We start from the raw sequence: 12078 nt of genomic DNA, 5'->3' as shown, positions 1-12078 counted from the left end.
GAGTTAAATGCATTCCAATATTTAGAGTTGAATGATGAAGAGAACTTATCAAATGGGGACAGAAAAAGAGTGTCCAGTTAATTTGGAGAAAAACTGAAAGAATGAAATATCCCAGAAAATCAAATGAAGAGAGAGGTTCAAGAGGGAAGGAATGTTCAATTGCATCAAGTGCAGCTCACATAGTAGATAATATGAAGACACATAAATGACCATTGGATTTGGCACAATGAGTCTGGGACTCTGAGAATAAAATGTCCTGTGATATTTCTATAGCACTTCATTTATACATATAGATTTATACTTAAATTCTTGTGTTTAGCCACTAAACTACCTAAAAAGTTTTCATTGGCTGGACAGCACATTGATTCTTTGTGTCCCCAGTAATTCCTAGCATATCACAGTGTACTTAGAGCTCAAGATTATTTACAGGATTGAATTGAGTTGGGTTGATGCCCATCAAAAGAGAAAATCAATTTTAAGCCCACAATAGTATTGTATGTAGTCAACAAGGCCAATTTAACAATAATATATTCTGTTTATTCTCTGGTGTTCCATAAATATTTCCTCTCATCAAAGAGGCTTTCCTACAATTTCAGAAGAGATAGAAACCATGAAGCCTATGTTTCCTCAACTTCATCTCCTCAGTGCATTTCCATATCCCATCATCCACATACACACTCATGAAAGTGCTCGCCCTCCTGTTTCAGGTTAACTTATCTACCTGAGGTAATGATTACACCCATCTCCCTTAGTCTCTAAGACCTTGGTGGCTTCCTGAATATATTGCCTTCGTTTCCTTTATTTCCATTCCCTTTCTCTTCTCCTTCACCTCAACATTCATGTTTCATCCCTTTCTTAGCTACTACCTATTTCAAGACTTATGAAAATAGTATTTTACATAAGTTATCCCTAATTTCTTACTCCTTTCACACCTCTTTCTAAGGCTTGAACTCCACTAATGCTTTTGCACCTTAATCGTACAATTGAAAAAAGATACATTATCTTATTAAGAAAAACAAGTAGGGGCACCTGGCTGGCTTGGTTGGTTAAGCGTCCAGCTCTTGATTTTGGCTCAGGTCATGGTCTCAGGGGCCTGAGATCCAGCCCCAGGGGAAGCTCTACACTTGTCATGGAGCCTGCTTGTCCTTCTCCCTCTTCTCCTCCCCTTCCCCCATAAATAAATAAAATATTTTTTAAAAAGAAGAAAAACAAGTAGGCCTTTAATCTTCTAAAAACAAGCTCAATCTCAATCATAATAACAGAAATATCAATAAAACTCTATTGAGATACAATTTTCTGCCAATTAGCTAAACTTCAAAAGGTTGGCAGTACCAATCCATTGGAAAGAAGCCACAGAGCTTCAACCAGCAATCTCACTAAGTGCTGGTGGAAGTTCAAAGAGTTACAACCAACCTGAAGTTACATGGCAATAGCTACCAAAATGATTTTATCTCTTGGCTTATAAATAAATAGTATCCCTGGAAATTCATCCCATAGATATATTTTAGAACACACACAATTTCATTAACACAATTATTGAATGAGCAAAAACTGAAGACACCCATGATTCTTTCAATAAATTATGATACACCCACACAGTGGAAACTGAGAGAGAGAGAGAGAGAGAGAGAGAGAGAGAATTGAACAGTTTCTTATTTTGCTATGGAAGTATCTCTAAGATATTACTAAAAGAAAAAAAAAGCAAAGCGGAGAAGTGTGTATAATATGCTACCTTTAATATAATAAAAGAGGGTACATGCACATACATTATATATATGCATATATGCAACTGTGAAAGATTAAAAAATAACTATGAAAAGTGGTAGCCTATTGGGTTAAGATAGAGGTGAATAGAGGTATATAGAAATGGAAATGCCAGAAAGATATTTTTTTCTAAAATTTTTCTATGTAGGTTTTGATTTTCAACCATCTTGCTGCATCACCTATTCTTAAGTTGAAAACAAATAATAAAAAAACAAAAATATTTTTGTATACTGAAAAAAAATTCCTTATAGCCCCGCCTGTCTAAGGACCTCAATGCTTCTGAGGAGGGGGGCTGGCACCCTATGTGACAAGGATGTCTGCCTTCATTGACTGCAGCCATTTCTGGAAACTACCCTGAAGAGCAAGCCACCAACAGGGAGGTCTAGCAGAAGCCAATAAATCCCGAGGCTGGATAGCCCACCCAGAGGGAAAACGTGGACATCCAATCATGTATTCCCTCTGCTTAACAGGAACAACCCTGCGTCACAATGTGCTCAGCAGGTCCACTGTATTAATAGATCTCAACTGGCCTTACTGACCTTAGCCCCTACTGCTATACTTGTAGGCAACAAAACTAAATAGCCCACCCTTCCTTGGAAATTCTCTGACATTTTGTGCCTGGACATATCCCCTTCCTGTTCCCTGGGATGTTTCTCAATTTCCAAACCCTAGCTCTCTCTGAAAACTACGACAAATCTTTCCTCCCAAACTGTCCTAATTTCTCTGATAGGATATCATCAAATGATATAACACCTGGAGGGATCCCTGGGTGGTGCAGCGGTTTAGTGCCTGCCTTTGGCCCAGGGCGCGATCCTGGAGACCCGGGATCGAATCCCACGTCAGGCTCCCGGTGCATGGAGCCTGCTTCTCCCTCTGCCTGTGTCTCTGCCTCTCTCTCTCTATCTGTGTGATTGTCATAAATAAATAAAAATTTAAAAAGAACACCTGGAAATTCTCTAGTTTATTAACTGGCACATAACAAGAATACAAAATGTTTCATGAATTTCTGAATCCTCATAGAACATTCTTTACTTTTTTTTCACCTTACTGAACAAATTTCACTTGTGTTATAATTATTTTTTTAAGATTTTATTTATTTATTTGAGAGAGAGACCTGAGCCAAAGGCAGACACTCAACCAAGTGAGTCACCCAGGCACCCTGTATTATAATTATTTACATAACAATCATACTAGATTATAAAATTATAGAAGAAAAATATCGAGACAAGTGTTCATATACAAGGTGGTTCTTAAAAAATACTTTAAAATTCAGTTTAATTGAAACACTTGCTTCATTCAGTCCTACCTTTAAATTATTTCTGTCTGATTATCAAGTTTGGAGAATTTGAATAAGCAATGTTTTTAAACGTGGCTGTGAAGCAGAGCTCTGTGGGTTTTACCTATAAGAAATAAAATCTCATTTCTTCGGGGGAAAGCATTTTAGTTTCTATGTGGAGACACCTGCATTCAGCTAAGAATACATGTGTTGCAGGTCCAGGTGGCGGCTCCTTGGTGCAAGAGAAGGACCTAGTCAGGTCACTCATAGGGTTTGTGTCTTAGAGTCCATGGTTACCTCTACCATGGTCATCCAACAAAATTCAGTCCAATCAGATCTCAATCTGAGACCTTTACTGTGGTGATAGGAGAAAGTCAACCCTCTGCAACAGAGTCTGAAGGGGTCAAGTGTAAACCTAAAGCTTTCTTATCAACTCTGTGAGTTTCTGTCAGAGGGGGCTTATAGCATGGTGGCCGGGGTGAGGGGTGTGTGTGTGGGGGAAGCAAGCTAAAGACTGAAGAAAATACAACCCAATCTTAACAACCCTGTGTGAACTCCTGGATTTCACCCTGACTTGGTTTTCCTTGGATTTTTCAGTTCTACAAACTAAAGCCTATCTCCATTGCCTAAGCTAATTTTAACTCATTTTCTATCATTTGAAAACTTAGGCATTTTGCCAAATCTAAGCCGAACTTTAAAATACTTATAAGTATATTTGAAAGTCTAGCTGTATAACATTTATTGTGCAGTGCAAAAACATATGCTCCTGGTACCCAAAGATTTAAATTCAGAATATTAAATTATTTTGAAAAATACATATATATTGAACAGTTGATTATGTTAAATATTTTCTCAGTGTATGGGAATATCAGAATGGTGTTAAGACATAGTGTGATATCTTAGAGAAAGGCACGTATCTCTATGGACCTTTTGTATAAGACACTCTGTGTTTAAATACCATAACAGGACCAATGGTTAACAAAACACTCTTCTTGCCCCCATCTGTCCCCCACCCCCACCCCAACTATTTGCCATGGTATCATTTTCTTCACTTGACTGGAGTCCTCAACATGTAGCTATTCCTTTGGATCCTGTCTGCTGAGAGACTTTATTAAAATTACACCAAGGAGGAAAGGCCTGGCTAAGAGGTAAGAAGAAACAGACCTCTGTAGACTCCTTCTGTGAGCATAGATTATTTTTAGCAGGTCCTCTAAATGCTGGAAAATAGAATGAGTAAATTTTAAGGACCATGGAAGTGAGAAGAAAGGAGACAAGTTGGGTCTGTCCTTCTAGGTACCAAGGCTGCGAGACCCTAAGTTAGGGACAGGGCAGACTACTCCAAAACAAAGCATTCAAAAAGAATGAGAGGAGGAATATCAAAGGAAAAAAGTCTCCTTTCTGAGTTTTGTTGAATGCTGGCCCCAAGTGGAAAAGCATGATATACTTTTAATAAATCAGTTTCGAAATTACTTTCCAAATGAGATTCTCTGCATTGTTTCATTTCACCAAAATGTGTTTCTTATTTATTCTCTTAAAATATATAAAGGGATAGTAACCTCTAGTACCTCATTTGTAATTGACTCTTTAAAATTTGGTCTGCGTATTCAAGAGATAATGCATTACTTGTTTTCACAAACAATTCTGAGAATATCTTAGTTTATATGTCTAACATCTCTAATTGTTGCTCTTTATAAATCCATACTAAGCTATGTAATCCATTCTTAGTTTTACACATACGTCATAAGGCATTTGTATTTTAATTTGACAGTTCCTACAAGAAACAATCATTTAACAAGGAATTCGGCTTTTAAAAATATGAAATGGCTTAAAAAACTGCCTTGGATGTTTCTTCAGTGCCAAATGCTTATGGGGATAGTCACTCTTGCTAATATGTAAGTACTACATATGTTTATTCATGTGATGTTCTTTTGTAATAAAATGAATAAAGTAATAACATATCAACCAAAACTATCTGAATTATACAGCTTCTGTAGATACAGAGGTTCAGAACCACAATATTGAATACAGATTTAAATAATGCTTTCCATTGTGGGGAAATGTAACCAGTCGAAAAGCTAATCAGAATATCAAAGCAAATGCATATTACCAGGGTCTCTTACACTCTAACAATAAAACACGTACTGCACACCACGTCCCAATCTCTTTTTGTGTGTGTGTGTGTGTGTGATCCTTTTAATAGTCAACAAGTAGCTAGCCTCAGTATTGACAATTGAGGAGGTCTTAAAATAGAGTGTACTAATATGCCAAATAATTTCCTACTAAATTGACCATATCAAAAAACATTTATATGTGTCTTTCAATAAAAGATAATATGAAAAGAATTGTTGCCATTTATCAACCCTGTAAGCATTTTTTTAATAACACACACAAAAAAATAGGTGTTGTGGGGCCATCTCTTCCCCCATTCAACAGCACAATAAAAATAATATTAGAGAAGAGTGTATCATATCTGGAGCTCTTATTAAAATTCTTTCAAAAATCTACACTCGGATTTATTTTAGGTATTTCTCTCTGAAATTAGCAGTACTTTATATTTTTTGGACATATGTTACAGAACACAAAGACATTTTGTAAAAGCCAGAAGTCAATACAAAAGAGAAGTTCTCATCAATTATGGTCAACAAATCCTTTTCATTTCTGAGGTTATTATTTTGGAAAATCTCAAAGAAGGAAAAATTATATAATCATATAAATAGCAAAATTATATCTCTAATTTGCCCCTTCTCCCAAAAGTAACTTTCAATAAAGTCTGCTGTGACTTCATTTTTTAACAGAGAGTTTTACTGATGAAATAGAAACTTGCCCTCCTTTCACCCTATACCTTAAATACAATTTAGGAAAAAAAAATTCTCAAATGTCATAACAGAGAGCTTTCTTTCACATTTTAAAACTTTCCTGCTTTTTAATAGCTCTTGAATCAACTACACATTTAATAAACTACACCTTTCCAAGGGTTTGTTATGCTAACTTAATATAACACACTTTATGGTGGATATATTTCACATTGCAATTCAGATGTTATCTCTTACTGTTACAAAGCACCTTTTTCTCTTTTATTATCTGGATCCTGAATAGTATAAATTGTTGTAAAATGATCAGTTAAAGATGCAAAGTCCCAAATTTTCTCTAGCAGTTATTTTTAAAAGCACTTTCAAACTAAAGCTTATATACTTTAGTCTGTCTTTAACATTTTAGTATAAAACCCTAGTGAATGATCTTCGTGTATAATATCTGGTAAAGGACTTTTGAACTTGACAGTTGCAAATAGGAAAAGAATAATCTTTCTACACCAAACGAAACAAACAGATGTCTTAATCACACGTAAAAACACATTTTTGGAGAAATGATTGTGTGTTCACACAAAGGCATAGGATACCACCAAACATTTTGAAGTTTAAGTTTCCTGTTCAATATAAAGTTAAAATTTACTTACCTTTTCTCAGCAATCGCTTGTTATTGAATCTGCCATCAACTTCCAACTGTTAATGACTCTCAACAAAAACGGAAAACAGTAAAGTCAAGTCACATGTCGTAAGAGTAGGCCTATGTTGGATGCTGCTTAATTTCAGTACCGGAGGGGGGGAAAAGAAAGACAAGGGGTGGGGTGAGTACAAGAACTTTAAAATAAAACCACTTCCTGCGTAGATACGGTTAACCACACACATCACATCATTACTCGATTTGAAGAAATTGCCTTGTATAGTCAATGGTATTATTATTTTTCAATGTGCTTTTCAATTTTCAGACATTACTATAGTGATATAGGTTTCATCAATTCTGATTTAATGGGGGAAAATGTGTAGTTAAAAATGTAGCAGGGGGAGGAGCAGGCGGGTAAAGCACTAAGAACTTCCTCTTTTTCTGCCTTCTAGCAAGAACTTAAAACCTACGTCTCTACTCTCCTCTGTCGGTGTGGGCATGTGCACATACCATCAGGAGGCTCTGCTTATTTACTTGGGAAGCCAAGAAGCCACTTGCATTTCACAGAGCTGATACTTCTGTCTCACTCCTGGATGGACCAACAAGGAGGTGCTCTGGTTACTAAATATGAGGTCTTGCACAGGTTGCTAATGAGCTTTAGAGAACACAGCCCTGATGCCACCTGGAGGAAAGGAAGGTGCTTATGTAGCACATGCTGTGACACTCGCTCTGGTGGTGGCTTTCACACTGGTGTGGCAGTTTCCTAGGCAGTTCTGAAATCTGCTGATGAGCTTTGGCTCTAGCTGAATGATTCTTCATGTGGCCTGATTTAAGAAGAAAAATAAAATAAAGGATGAAAAGGGTGTCATTTTTGGCAAGCTGCTATGTGCTCATCTGTGTCAGACTTCAACCAGTCCAAGACGTATTTTTTCTTGTGGTGGGGGGAGGGGGCGGCTCTCAACAATAACAATAGGGTATGCATCTTTATTGAACCATGGAGTTCAAGAAATAAGTTCCTGGATTTCTAGGCTTGGCTGGTTTTGTGAGATTTGCAGGATAGTCACTGAAGAGAAAGCTTCCCTTCCAAATAGATGAGAAAGTTAAATCACAATCTCTTGTCATACAAACCAATTAGACTAGAAATCTGTGTAATAGCTCTCAGTGGTGTGGAATGTTTGGCACACATAAAGACAATCTTAAAAAAAAAATGAGGGATGGCATGTCCCTTGCAAGTTAATCTAATTTCTCCAAGACTCTCCTTTTCAAAATTATATTGCAGATTGACCCAAGATCTCACTATCAAATGTCATTCTGGGATGCACCTTCTTAAGTGTTTAGAGAGGCCTGAAGGTTTATACTCCATATTCTCCTATCACTAAGGAAGAAATGGAAAGAACATGATATTAAAAGAGAGAAAATCAGTATTCAGGCCTCAATTCTGACACTGCTATTTATGGAACCTTGGCCAAGCCACTTAAGTTCTCTGAGACTCAGGCTTACTCAGGCTTACCAGGCTACTTTTGATAAAATGGAACACACAAGGGAAAACCATCTATTTGCCAGAATGAAAGCGTTGGTTTGCAAGCTTGGGGGCTTCCCAGAAAATTCTGAAAGTGGCTCATGAACATGGAGGCCAAGGAGAGACCACAGAGGCAGCCACTCCAGACTGGCAGGTGACAGGTTTAATAAGCCAGGGAACTTACATACAACGCTGGTCCTGGGCCACCAAGAGACAAGTAGATCTCCACACCAGAATCTCAAAAGTTTATATAGAGGCTTTACCTGGGTTCATCACATATTCCCTCCAGAGAGTCTCAACGATGCATTGCTCTCTCATAGCCCTTGAAGAGGCACCGACTGTGGGAACCGTGGGCAGAATGTACCTTTCAAGGACAGAGGAGGGGACAAGGAGCCTCCGACTGCCCAGGTGTGGTTCATGGGTCAACCCACAGTCAAGTCCTCTTGATGACCTCCTCTGACATTCTTTTTCTCCTGACTGACTCTTAGAATATCTTATGCCCTTTTCTTTTATAAGGTGTACTGAGGAGTCAGCAAGACGTTTTATTAGGTGGGAGATGCTAGTCTGGTGGCTGTCTGGCTGCACAGGAGGCAGGTACCGCAGCGCCAGTCTAACAGCATAGAAAACATAGATTAAGATAATGACTTTTAAGATAAGTAACATTTTTTTTTTTTCGGAGAACCCCATGCTTTAAATCATTGACTTAAGTCCCTAGGCTGGGGTTCAGATCATTCAGTGTTCTCTGATATTTTTATGTGATTTAATAAACATGATACATGAGCAGACTCATCAGGTATGAACACACAACGTTTTGTTTGGAGAAGGGCACACGTGCCTCCTTGTGAAGCAATGATGATGCTCCAGGTCATCCCATTTGGGAGAACAGCTTTTCTCACTGGATGCATTTCAGAGTTTGATAAAGACAGGTTTCACTGACCATCATTTAAGGCTTGCTGGGCAAATTTAGTAAGGGCTTCTATGTTTGCTACGATGTCCTGCAGGCCCATGGTGGGGACAAAGCCAGTGGCTAAGTGATTGCTCCAATGGAAAACAAAATGTGCCTTGAGAGAAGGGTTGGCAGTTTTTGTTAATGTGGGGTGGATTCCCCTGTGTCCAGGGAAAACCCAGAGCGCAGGGACCCAACCACTCAGGAGGAAGCCGTGGCCAAAGATTTGTGCCTCAAAACCACTGGGTCCCATTTGGGGTTACCCAATAAATACCTGAGAGGCCATGCCAGTCAGTGCCAAACCAGACGCCATCCTTTGATTTGACAGAATGACTATATAGTTCCTGGGTTATCTCTCCTGTATCCCTGATATATTTGGGTTGTTCTGTTTAGCATGATTTTTCTGTTCCCAGCATAAGAGCTTCTTGGTGCTCAAACATCCAGAACCCAGGGTGAGCCACATAAGCCCATCCCAACCCAAACACAGTCACCCATGGCTCTGATGATGGTATTTCCTGTATCCTTTTGGTCAGCAGTTTGATGGGCTACCTGCACAGTTTGGTTAACCAAAAAAGAATACTGATGCCCAATATTTTTTTTAAAAAAATTTTTATTTATTTATGATAGTCACAGAGAGAGAGAGAGAGGCAGAGACACAGGCAGAAGGAGAAGCAGGCTCCATGCACTGGGAGCCCGATGTGGGATTCGATCCCGGGTCTCCAGGATCCCGCCCTGGGCCAAAGGCAGGTGCCAAACTGCTGCGCCACCCAGGGATCCCCTGATGCCCAATATTATTGATAGTGTGTGCCACAGGCAAGGGTTTTTGGATCAGTATTGTTAAGATCAGACAAATTAAGAATACCAGTCTTAGTTTGTTTTTCCTTAATGTACTGCTTTAGGGATTTTCAATCCTCTCCCTGGAGTGGTGATACCCACCATGGCAATACTACAGGGGCAGCTGCTCACATACTGAACCACTGGATTGATTGGATGCCTGGGTGGCTCAGAGGTTGAGGATCTGCTTTCAGCCCAGGGCATGATCCCCATCAGGGGATGGAGGCCCGCATCGGGCTCCCTGCGTGGAGCCTGCTTCCCCCTCTGCCTGTGTCTCTGCCTCTTTCTCTGTCTCTCATGAATAAATAAATAAAATCTTAAAAAAAAAAATCCTAGGGGTACTTTCTCCTTCTGTTGTCTCTGCCGCAATGCCCAACCCAAACCTTCCAGAGTCGTGGATGCATCTAATTCAAATGATAGCCCTGGACAGAGCTTTAATCCACTTCTCTAGTATGTTTTGTCTTAGCAAAAGCAGCTTGCTGTTCTGATCCCTAGTTCCATATGTTCCCTTTACTTACCAGGTGATATAGGGGACAGAAGCACCATGCCACATAGAGAACAAAAGTCCTGCAAGTTCTCAAAAACCCTACAAAGGTTTGTATCTCTTTTATGTTCTTAAGAGTTGCATCGGTTTGCATCTTATCATAGCTTCTAGGACAATTCACACCTTACCTGACAAAATGATTCCCCAAAACTTTATGGTGGTGCCTGTGCCTTGAATTTTCTGTCGGCTCACTACCTATCTTGTCCCTCACAGATGTTCCAGCAAAATATGCAAAGTACCCTATAGAAGAGGCAAGTCTTCAGATGTTAACGTTCTATTATTAATGTAATGGGCCCATTTTACTGTGGTGGAGAAGAATAAGGACAGGTCTGGTACCATCAGATGACATATTGTCACGTATATAGCCTGGGGGAAGAACTTGAAAGGTCCATTGTTGCCCCTCCCACAGAAGAACAAATTAATCTTGTGACTCAGCAGCCAGGGATGTACTGGAAAGAGAATTTGCTAAGTCTGCACAGCATGGAACACTTGTAGGACCATGTCCAAGGTATCCTAGGTGGTAGCAAGGGTGGGTACGGTGGAATGGATTGAGGGGGAGGGCATTACCTTGTTTACTTCTCAGTAGTCCACCATCATCCACACTGAACCATCTGGCTTTTTTTCACCAGCCATACTGGGTTGTTGAAGACATTGTGGGCAGGGCATACAATACCCATTCAGTGCAGTTCTTAGATAGTTTCTTATTTTCTTATGCTTCTGCCCAACCCCTGAGGCGATTTAAATTGTTTGACAGTTACAGGGGCGATAGATTACTTGTTCCCAGTTGGCATTTCCCTTCAACAATGGTTTGATTTCTCTAACCTAAAGGAGGGATTCACTTACAGAATTTGTAGGGTTTAACCTGGTAGGATAGCAGTACCCAATATGTTCTCTGGTATCAGAGAAATAAAAGCTTCATAGTCTAACAGGGGAGAATGCCCAGTTTGTAGTGTTAAAGGCACCTTTCTGCCCATAACTGTCCACACTCTATAGCTGCCTATAGCATTAAGAGGGTTACCAGGTAGTAGAGTACATTTGGCTCCAGTATCTACCACAGCCATCACTTTCTGTTTATTTTGAGGGACCAATGAATAGTGAAATCAACTTGAGGCTTCCCATCACCTCCAGTGGCCCTTACCTGGAGGCAATCTTGCTCTGCCTCGTACCTGGGGCATGGGAGGCACCTGTCCTGAATGGGATGTACCCTAAGGCCCCTGTTGAAGCAGGTAGGGCATCAGGAATTGTAGGGGCACATGGGGCAGGTCTGAATAGTTGTTTAGGTTTTCAGCTTTTCTCCTGGCTGACCAACACAGTGTTGGGGTGCCAGTCTATCATGCGAGGTGGGGTTCCAGAAGCAAGGTGGTCAAGCCACATTGTTTCAGGGTGACTTTTATGTGGACCCCTTATAGCTGATTGGGATAACCCTTTGGTTTTCTGAGCTCCTATCTTAGGTTTCTCCCATAACCTGTACCAATTCTCAGGATCTGTCAAGTTGCCCCCAGATCAGCAACAGATTTCCCAGCATTGTAAATGTTTTCTATTATGCTGGGTTATCATGGTGTGGGACCCATGGACATCAAGGTCCCATACCAGGTGCTAGGGCAGACCAAAGTATCTTGGCTTTTGTTCCTGCAGTGAATGTGGCCTTATCAGGGCCTTAGACAGGGGCATAGATGTTCAGTCTCATTTCCAACTCCCTAAGAATTCTTGTACCTCCTCTATGCATTGTCAGGATCCTGTGTGCCCAGAGGGTA

At 39.9% G+C, this 12078-nt stretch overlaps 1 protein-coding gene across 1 annotated transcript in view; it reads right to left on the bottom strand.

Moving 5' to 3' along the window:
• LOC129495519 (rho GTPase-activating protein 15) overlaps positions 1-6597 on the bottom strand; it is a 617088-nt gene extending 610491 nt beyond the window's left edge. The window contains exon 1 of the mRNA XM_055303107.1: positions 6495-6597. The gene's annotated coding sequence lies outside the window, so the exon portion shown is untranslated. The remainder of the gene's footprint in view (positions 1-6494) is intronic.
• Between the last annotated feature and the right edge of the window lie 5481 nt (positions 6598-12078).

This window comes from Nyctereutes procyonoides, unplaced genomic scaffold (assembly GCF_905146905.1).
Source record: "Nyctereutes procyonoides isolate TBG_1078 unplaced genomic scaffold, NYPRO_anot_genome, whole genome shotgun sequence".
NCBI classification, from domain to species: Eukaryota; Metazoa; Chordata; class Mammalia; order Carnivora; family Canidae; genus Nyctereutes; species Nyctereutes procyonoides.
This window is presented reverse-complemented; position numbering and strand designations above follow the sequence as displayed.